The 8,910-nt window shown below is 35.5% G+C and overlaps 1 protein-coding gene across 8 annotated transcripts in view; it reads left to right on the top strand.

Moving 5' to 3' along the window:
- Prkn (parkin RBR E3 ubiquitin protein ligase) overlaps positions 1–8,910 on the top strand; it is a 1,238,651-nt gene that overhangs the window by 112,881 nt on the left and 1,116,860 nt on the right. The window lies entirely within an intron of this gene.

Here is an 8,910-nt window from a genome sequence, read left to right as displayed (position 1 = left end):
CGTGTGTGTGTGTGTGTGTGTGTGTTTGTGTGTGTGTGTGTGTGTAGGCTGGAAGGTTATGTCTACTGTGGTCACATATGTCATATATGCTGAAATATTTGCTATTACTGGATAATTTAGACCATTTTGTGATATGAAAATAGTTATTTAAATATCTCATAAAAGTAAGACAAATCACTGACAAATTAAGAAAGCTATTCATTAAATGACTCTCAGTTAAATTGAACACTTAGATAATCCCAGCACCATTTTATAGCAAATCTATAAATTATGCCTAGGCTTAAAAATTCTTTGAACCACTGAAAATGATAATATTTCAACATAAATCAATTATAAATTTTTTGTGTTTCACATTCTCATTCCAGAGTCCAAGACAAGAAACATTATTCTGGTTATTTATTTATTTTTTTTGCCTAGATTTTCAAATGGCTTATTCTTTATCAGTACTCAACTGTGCTTAACCTCATTTTAGGAGCAAAACAAGAATCTTATGTTTACAAATTCAGAGATTTGTTTATGAACTCAGAAAATGTTTATCCACAAAAAAGATCTCCCTTCATGTTTGTTAAGAGATGTTTTAAAGGCATAGCAGATAATACTTTGTATCCACTTTTCCCTGTCTAGGTCCATTTTAGGAACTAATTCTTAGCAATTCAACTGCCGGGTACTTAACATTCTTCACTAGGAACTGCGATTGCTGGAGATGTTGGAGCACTGGTGCTATTATGTTTGTGTGGCTCTTCCGAGAGGGCTATATATTTAGCTTTAATTTTCCCTTTACTTTGTAGGATAACATTTAATTGGTATCCATTTCCATGTGAATGCTGGAAGTCCTTAATTGTGCTCACGGAAAGTTTATGGGTCTTGCTGCCTGTAGGAAGATAATACTCCCTAGAATGGTTGCCTTCAAGGCGAGGGAGAGAAACTGCATGAGTGATAGAGCCTCACTGAATCAGCGCATCAATCTCAGGAATAATTGCTGCTTTGTGGGTGCAAAGCCATCAGCATTTACGAGATGCCCACAGATCCTTCTCGCTTTCCACCTCCTGTTCTTTTGGGGGAAAAGTACTGTATTCACAGGTGGTGTTTTGTTTGTTTTATTTTGTCTTTTTATTCATTTTTTAAAAACATATTATGGTTGGAAGGAAAATAGGCTCTGGGGCCTAAGAGGCAATAATCCATGAAAAAACCAATACTATTTTAACACTGTATAGTGTCTTTGCTGGTTGTTGCAAGTTAATCTAATCACTAAGCTCTGTCCATCTTTTGCCCCACAGGATGGCAAGTCACACAAACCCAGTCACACAAGCTGATAAGCAACAGAACTTCATTTCTTCTAGTTTCTGGGGGTGAGGGGACTAGGTCAGGGCCCTGAAGGCTCCCTTGTTGAAGCCTGTCCTTCTTGTCCAAGATGCTGTGTTGCATGCTGCATCTTCAAGATGCTGTGTTGCATGCTGCATCTTCTTGAAGGGGAAATAATGGGTCTTTCTTTGCAGAAGAAGAGTCCAGAGGTAAAAAGAGACTGTCTTTCTCTTTAAAGCTGAGTTAACCTCACTCATGTGAGCAGAGCTCCTGACAGTCTTCTGACATTGCCACAATACTGACCAAGATTCAATATGAGATTTGGTGGCTACAGACATTAAAACCAAGCTTAAAAACTCATAGCTTCACAGGCCTCATCTTCATGTGCACCTAGAATGTCTAACAGAACAAGTAAGTATAGTGGCTCTCCTAATTTCTGAATTTGATATGCTTTGCTGGTTCCAAGACCAGAACCATCTCTAAAGAAAGTTTTAGAGAACCACTGAATCCGAAGCACTGTGTTGTATGTGTCCTGTGTAGGGTTGGAAGCTCATGAGTAAGTCATTGAGCTATCTGATTTGAATCCTCTCATCCAAATGCAAAGGAGGCTGAGTTGAGGAACTGGTTTGCAGATCATACTAAAGTGACTGTCATGGCGTGGAACTATTGTTATAATGTTTTATATTCAGGATTCTCTCTTTCTCCTTTTTTATCTCTTTCTTTCTTTCCCTCTTTCTTTCTTTCTTTCTTTCTTTCTTTCTTTCTTTCTTTCTTTCTTTCTTTTTTCTTTCTTTCTTCCCTTCTTTATTTTGTTCTTTCTTTCCCCCAATTTTTGGATCAGGTTATTTTTTACAGGGAAGAATTTATTTTATATTTTTTATTTTATTATAAACATTTTTTCCTCACTTACCATATTACAGTAGAAAGCAAACAGGCTTCTAAGCGATAATAATTAATAATAAAATAAAATATAAGATGTTAAACAAAAACTAACACATTGGACAAAAGTGACAAACAGGAGAAGCAGATGAGTTCCACACTTAGGAATCCCACCAAAACACTAAACTGGAAGCCATAAATATATACATAGAGGACCTGCCGCAGACCTGTGGATGATGCCTGTGAGTTCAATGCGCTTTGGTCATGTTGACTTAGAGGGCCTCATTTTCTCTCCATGCTCCCTAAAACATAGCAATAAGGGTTCTTTACTTCTAAAACCAGAATAGCCTATTGATATAGAAAATTATTCAGCTTTTATGTTATTGATGTCAAAGAGACATGTATTTTTATTCTATTCCATTTGTTTTCCATGTAAATATATTTAAGGCTTACTTTAACAAATTTTAAGGCCTATTTATAAGGCAGCCTAAACTTGGTAGATGGACAGATCTTCCTCCTACAGGGCATGTTTGCATGTGAGTCCTAGAGATCTGAATTTCATGTTCTTTTTACTGATGGATAAACATGTAAGGTGTAAAATGTTTAATAATGTTGTCAAATAGACTTATATGTTATTTAGGTTTAACCATGTAGAATTTAATGTCTTGGTTATCAAGGTTAGCACTTTATACTTATAAATAATTCAAACATTTATATAATCTAGTTTATTTTTATATACATATGTGTGCACACAAATACACACACACACACACACACACACACACACACCAACATGCATATGGATGTCAGAGAATAATTTGGAGAAATCTTTCCTAGCTTTCTGTTATGTGCTTCCAGGGGTTAACTGAGTTCCTCATGCTTGCCAACAAGTGTCCCTATCCACTAAAACATCTTCCCAGATCCCTAAACCAGATCAGTTTTTTCTTTTGCAACCGTTTGTGAGTAAGATACTGTGCTTAACTGTGAATATACACATTATTTTCTCCCCCAACTCATCTCCCTACTGTCAGTTTATGCAACCCAGTTTTGACTACCTCTCTTGACTTATAATTTATCAAAAATAAATTGGGTGAAATTGTACAGAAAAATCACTTAACTGTTTTCCTGTACTAAAATTCATTAGTGAAGAAATTATTGAAATCCAAGTTTGATAATTATTTTGTTTATGAATATCTACAAACTTTTAATATAAATCTTTTCATAACAAAATTGGTCTTTTTGTCTTCTTGGACTATGACCCTGACAAATTAGAAACTTGGTTTCTCTTCCCACATCTCTATTAATTACCTTATACAAACCCTGAATATTTTTTTGTTCATTCTAAGTGATCTTCCAGAAAGCTCTCCTCAAAAGTAAGTCACATATGAGTGACTCTAACACGTCTTCCACCCTTCACTTAACCTCTTCTATTTCAGGTACTTGGTGTTCTTAGGGGAACAGAAATCAAATTTATATTAGTCTCAGTTATTCTTAATATATTTAATCTTCTTATTAGCCTTGTGGTAGCCTCTCAGTAGGGGCGGCACACTCCTTGAACCTACTGTGGCAACATAGGCTCTTCCAGGAAGAACCATTTCTGACTTAGACTCTGTTCTTGTACCCAGGTAGTGTGGAATACTGATAAGTCCTCAGCTTAGCAAGGATGGTTACATTTTAGAGCACTTGATACTAACTACTAAGTAGCAGGCATCTTAGTTTTGAAAGAGGAATTACTGGAGAAGTAACAGAGCATGGCAGTTATTTATCGGCTATCCGGAAGGATGGAGCTGACCGGAGCCCTGGCTGGATCACCATTTGTGCTCCAGCTGTAGACGTAGAGCCAGTGTGACTGGGAGAACAGGACCTCCCAGTTCCAACTGAGTTGGTTTCTTTCCTAACAGAATCCCATGGCCCATCCTAGATCACTAGATTGCTTAAAGCCTTTTCTCCTCTGTTTCTAAATTTATGGGTCATCCTATAAATTCTATATTTATCCTCTTGTTACCATCTAGATATGGGGGTAGTATATTGATCCTAAGTCTCTGTTTTTTCTTGGCCTTATTCCCATACTTTTCAGCATCCCATTTTGTATAAGAGTGCCTTGATTTTTAACCCACCCTACTCAGGTCTGAAACAAACTGTCTCATATTGGGAAAATTATCTAAAAATAGACATTTTCCTATTGTTTAATTCATGCTGTGGGCTTTTATTCACCTGGGTAGGTACTGGGGACATATATACAAATAAGACAGTATGCCACAAAGAGCTCAGATCTAGAAGAGAAAAAAACATACACAATTAGATATAGTATAAACCAAATATGATGTGTGTATGAGGGGCAGTGAGGAGGAGAACATAAAAGTCTGCAATATCTACAGTGATTGTAAATCATTAGAAAGGAGACATTCTTGAAGGAAAACAAGGTATATGACTAGAGCACAAAAGGTCATTCAAAGTGGATGAGTCAAGGTGTTTGATAGGAGTCCTGAAACTAAAGACACACATGTGAAGGACTGGAGACACAGGACTGCAGGGCTAGAGGGGAGGCGGCAGCAGTAGGCATGGTATTTCTGGTTCTCGGAGCTTAAGTTTCTTTACTTCTTGTAAAATTTGTTTTTCTTTTCCTGAGGAAACAAAATGGACATAAGTTAGGTTTAAATGGGCTTGGGTGGTTTTTCTTAAGATAAAATAGCTCTTAGAGATTTTGCATTTTGATGAGATGAGTTTAAATGAAGCAAACGCAATCAAATGAACAGCTCTTAAAATACACTATGTGTGAAAAATCAAATCAAGAATGCTCAGAGCAAAACATTTAAAGCCCTATTATATTGAAACCATTTGAAAAAATACTGGAAATGATGAGCAGATAGAATATGTGATCAGGTTTTATAATTTAGTATGGATATGCTCCTATATCTTTAGCACTGTTTCTTTATTAAATATATTGCCCTAAAGACATGGATACATTATTTACATAATAACATCATTCTTATTCTAAGAAAGATTCACACTCTTTTTTAATGTATAAAAAGTATAGAAACTTTAAAATAAGTAATAAATATATATTCATCCTGAGAAATAACCCATGTTAAACTGATGGCTCCAAGTCCTTTTGAGGCCTGTACCCAATATCATTTTAAAATATGTATTTCAACAAAGAATGTTTTTACACATACATTACCCCAACACATATGTAGAGAATTTTTTACATGGCTTTCATTTTGTAATGGCTAATGTTTAGGTTTAAGGTTACTATACTTAAATAGATAAATGAATAGATAAATAATTAATAGATAAATGAATTCATTTTAAGGGCTATTTGTAGTCTGTCCATTTATTTCTTTAGATCCATTTCTGTGGATTGAATTGCTGTTTCAATGAACTTCATATTAATAAATTTGTCACATATCTATTACCAAGATTGTTCCTGAAAGTTTTTGTGATCCTAAGATTAGAAGTGGCTGGGAATGTATGTTTGCAGACTCTCATCGACAGTGAGGTTACTTGTATTAAAATCATTTTGATAACTTTAGAGTTCAAATTGCTATCTTCTTCTCCATGTAATTTGATTGCTTTTCCTGCTATGTCATTAGTCATCTTTATCTTTCTTATCTCAGTATCTTTGCCTATTTCTAATTTTGCTATTTTTTAATATTTGTTCATCAGAGCTTTTTATAAATTAAAAATAAAACTTTGTATTTGATTTTGGTTATTCTTTAACATGGCCATTTTCTTATTTTGTGTGTGTGTGGAGGGAGGCACAATGAAATGTTAAAATGTAGGTAGTTAAGTCATTCATCTTCTCCACTTTATCTTTGTTTTTGTTCCCTAAGGTCTTGTATTTGCTTTGCCACCCTTTCTTTACTTGGAAGAAGGAAACAGAGCCCACAAACTGGTGGTAATCTTTCCCCACTTACATACCCTGAGGGTTATCATATCCCGTTCCAGTTCTCTGACTGAAAGTGCACAGTTTACTTAAGAAAGATATGATTATCCAGGAAGTCTGTAACATTGGATTTTGTTTCATTCGAATGTTAAAAAGTCGCTACTGTCATTTCTGTGTTTGTGTCTTGATCCTCATTCATTCTTGTGTACCCCAATGTAGCACTGATTTTAACTCCATAATGTACAATTTCTTGCTTGTTTTTCTGTGTCTTTAGATATCATGTCTCTTGTGATGTGATTAATAAATTCATTAATAATTATGTGTAATTTCAGGCAATCCTCTGGTGATCCAAATGATCCATTGCATTCTAAGTAAGTTAAGGGAACTATCTAGACACATAGCTGAGGAAGAACAGTATCTGAAGGAAACCTGAATATTAGGATACAACTGCTGCTAAGAGGACAGACTTATGCAGAAGGTTAACTGAGGCTGGAGGAGCAAGTAAGATTCAAGCCATTTAGGGCCACATAAACCAAAAAGATAGATTTAAATTCCATTAGAAAGTGGCGGGGGACTAAGCCATCAACAGAGTACACATGGCTCCAGTTGCATATGCAGCAGAGGATGGCCTTGTCATGCATCAATGGGAGGAGAAGTACTTGGTTCTATGAAGGTTCGATAGATGCCCCAGTGTAGGGGAATCAAGGGCGGGGAGGTGGGAGTGTGTGGGTGGGTGGAGGAACACCCTCATAGAAGCAGGGGGCTGGGGGGAAGGAAGATGTGATAGGGTGTTTTCAGGATGGAGGGAAACTGGGAAAGGGGATAAAATTTGAAATGTAAATAAAGAAAATATCCAATAAGAAAAAAAAAAAGAAAGTGGTGGGTGGGATCAAGATAAATATTACTAGTATTACTAAGGGAAGAGTTACAACCAAGACTATATTTCTGAGGGTGGAGAGATATCTTAACAATTAAATATTCTTGTTGCTGTTGAAGAAGAATAAAGTTCACTTTCCAGTACCCACACTGGGCTGCTCATAACCTTTAACTCCAGCTTTATGAGATCTCACACTCTTTTCTAGCCTTCATGGTCACTTATGAGCACATGCCAATGTATACATACACATGTGCATGCACATACATGTACATATACACACAAACACATACACAGAGAGAGACAGAGAGACACAGAGAGGGGGTGGGCAAAATCTTTTTTATGACACATTTCATGGCAAGAAAACTGCCTGAAGAATAAACAGAGAGGTGCTTCTGAGAAGACCTATCACTGTAGTGCACACGAGATCCACAATGGTCTTTGGTGTGTCATCTAGAACATGGGGAACTTGGGACACAGAGGGCTCAAGCTCATGGTGTTTGAAGACCATAACCAAGGCAGATGGGCTGGAGAAGGGTTTGGCAAGGACAGTGAATTACTGCTTAGATGGCTAACATAGCAATGGCCATTTCCTTAGATGCCAACTATATGATATTTCAGGAAAGGCCTTCTGAAGCAAGGATGCTACCAGGATGTCCGCTAGCATCAAGTAAATCCTGGCTGACTTGACCTCCTAGCAATTAAAACTTAGTGTATAATAAAGCAAAAGTAAAAGATGAGTGATGAACTAGGAGAAACTATTCGAAAGACATAAAACAAAAGCTAATGTCATTAAAATGTAACATGGTAAAGGAAAGTAAACTCAGCGTGTTGGTAAACAGCTGGTTTACATAATGGAATATATGAAACACCCAATATGTTTGACCCCAGTAGAGTCAAGGAAATTCAGTGTTTATTAAATTGGGAGGATGGGGTGTAGGGAGAAGCACACAGAGCTTGCTAGTGTTCACTGCTGGTGAAGATATAAGGAAATCAAGACAACAAATCTCATCTGGGAGCACAAATAATGTCATATTTTAGAAGACACAGTATTATAGTATCTTTACAGTATAGAAATAGGTTTCCCTTAGTAAAGCTATCCTGTTTTTAAAACTTAGCCATCTGAAGTAAAAGCCATAGTATGTACAGGATAAGCTTGGACGTGTTTCATTGTGGCTTATAGCTGAATGAATCTTTCTGCAGCAGTAAGGAAATGGTGGAATGAAGAAGGGGAATGAAAGAGAATCGTCATGTATGATATAAGCAATCAGGCTTATCAATGCTTAAATAATTAAAACTTAGAGTAATATAGATTATGCATTCTTTATTTTATTTATTATTTTGTTCATTTTTTGGTTTCTTTCAAGATAAGATCTCACTATGTAGCTCTGGCTGTCCTAACACTCACTGTGTAGACCAGGCTGGCCTCAAACTCACAATAATCTGACAAACTCATCATTAATATATATGTATATATATATGTATGTGTATATATATCTTATATATGTATATATATTGTGAGCTGATACACACATATAAATATATATATGGATATATCTTATATATATTGTGAGTTTGTACACACATATAAATATATATATGTATATATCTTATATATATAGTGAGTTTGTACACATATAAATATATATAAAATATAAATATGTATATGTGTGTACAAACTCACAATAATATATATATATATATATATTTATGTTCATAAGAGAAATATATTGAAATATACTAACCTACTAACCACGATTTTAACCACGGTTACCTGGAAAAGGGTAAAGGATGGACATAAAGTCATTAGAGAAGGTGATATTATTCTTATTAAAATGTTGAAACATCATCACTTTGACTATTAGTAAAATACTACTAAAATGTTTACTTAGCATTATTGACATCAGAATGAGTAAGTACATTTATAACAAGAAGACAGTGCACAGGAAAACAGACAAGGAGTAGAAAC

This window comes from Mastomys coucha, unplaced genomic scaffold (genome assembly GCF_008632895.1).
Source record: "Mastomys coucha isolate ucsf_1 unplaced genomic scaffold, UCSF_Mcou_1 pScaffold5, whole genome shotgun sequence".
In the NCBI taxonomy this organism is placed as follows: domain Eukaryota; kingdom Metazoa; phylum Chordata; class Mammalia; order Rodentia; family Muridae; genus Mastomys; species Mastomys coucha.
The sequence above is the reverse complement of the archived record's forward strand: the minus strand, read 5'-3'. Positions and strand labels throughout refer to the sequence as shown.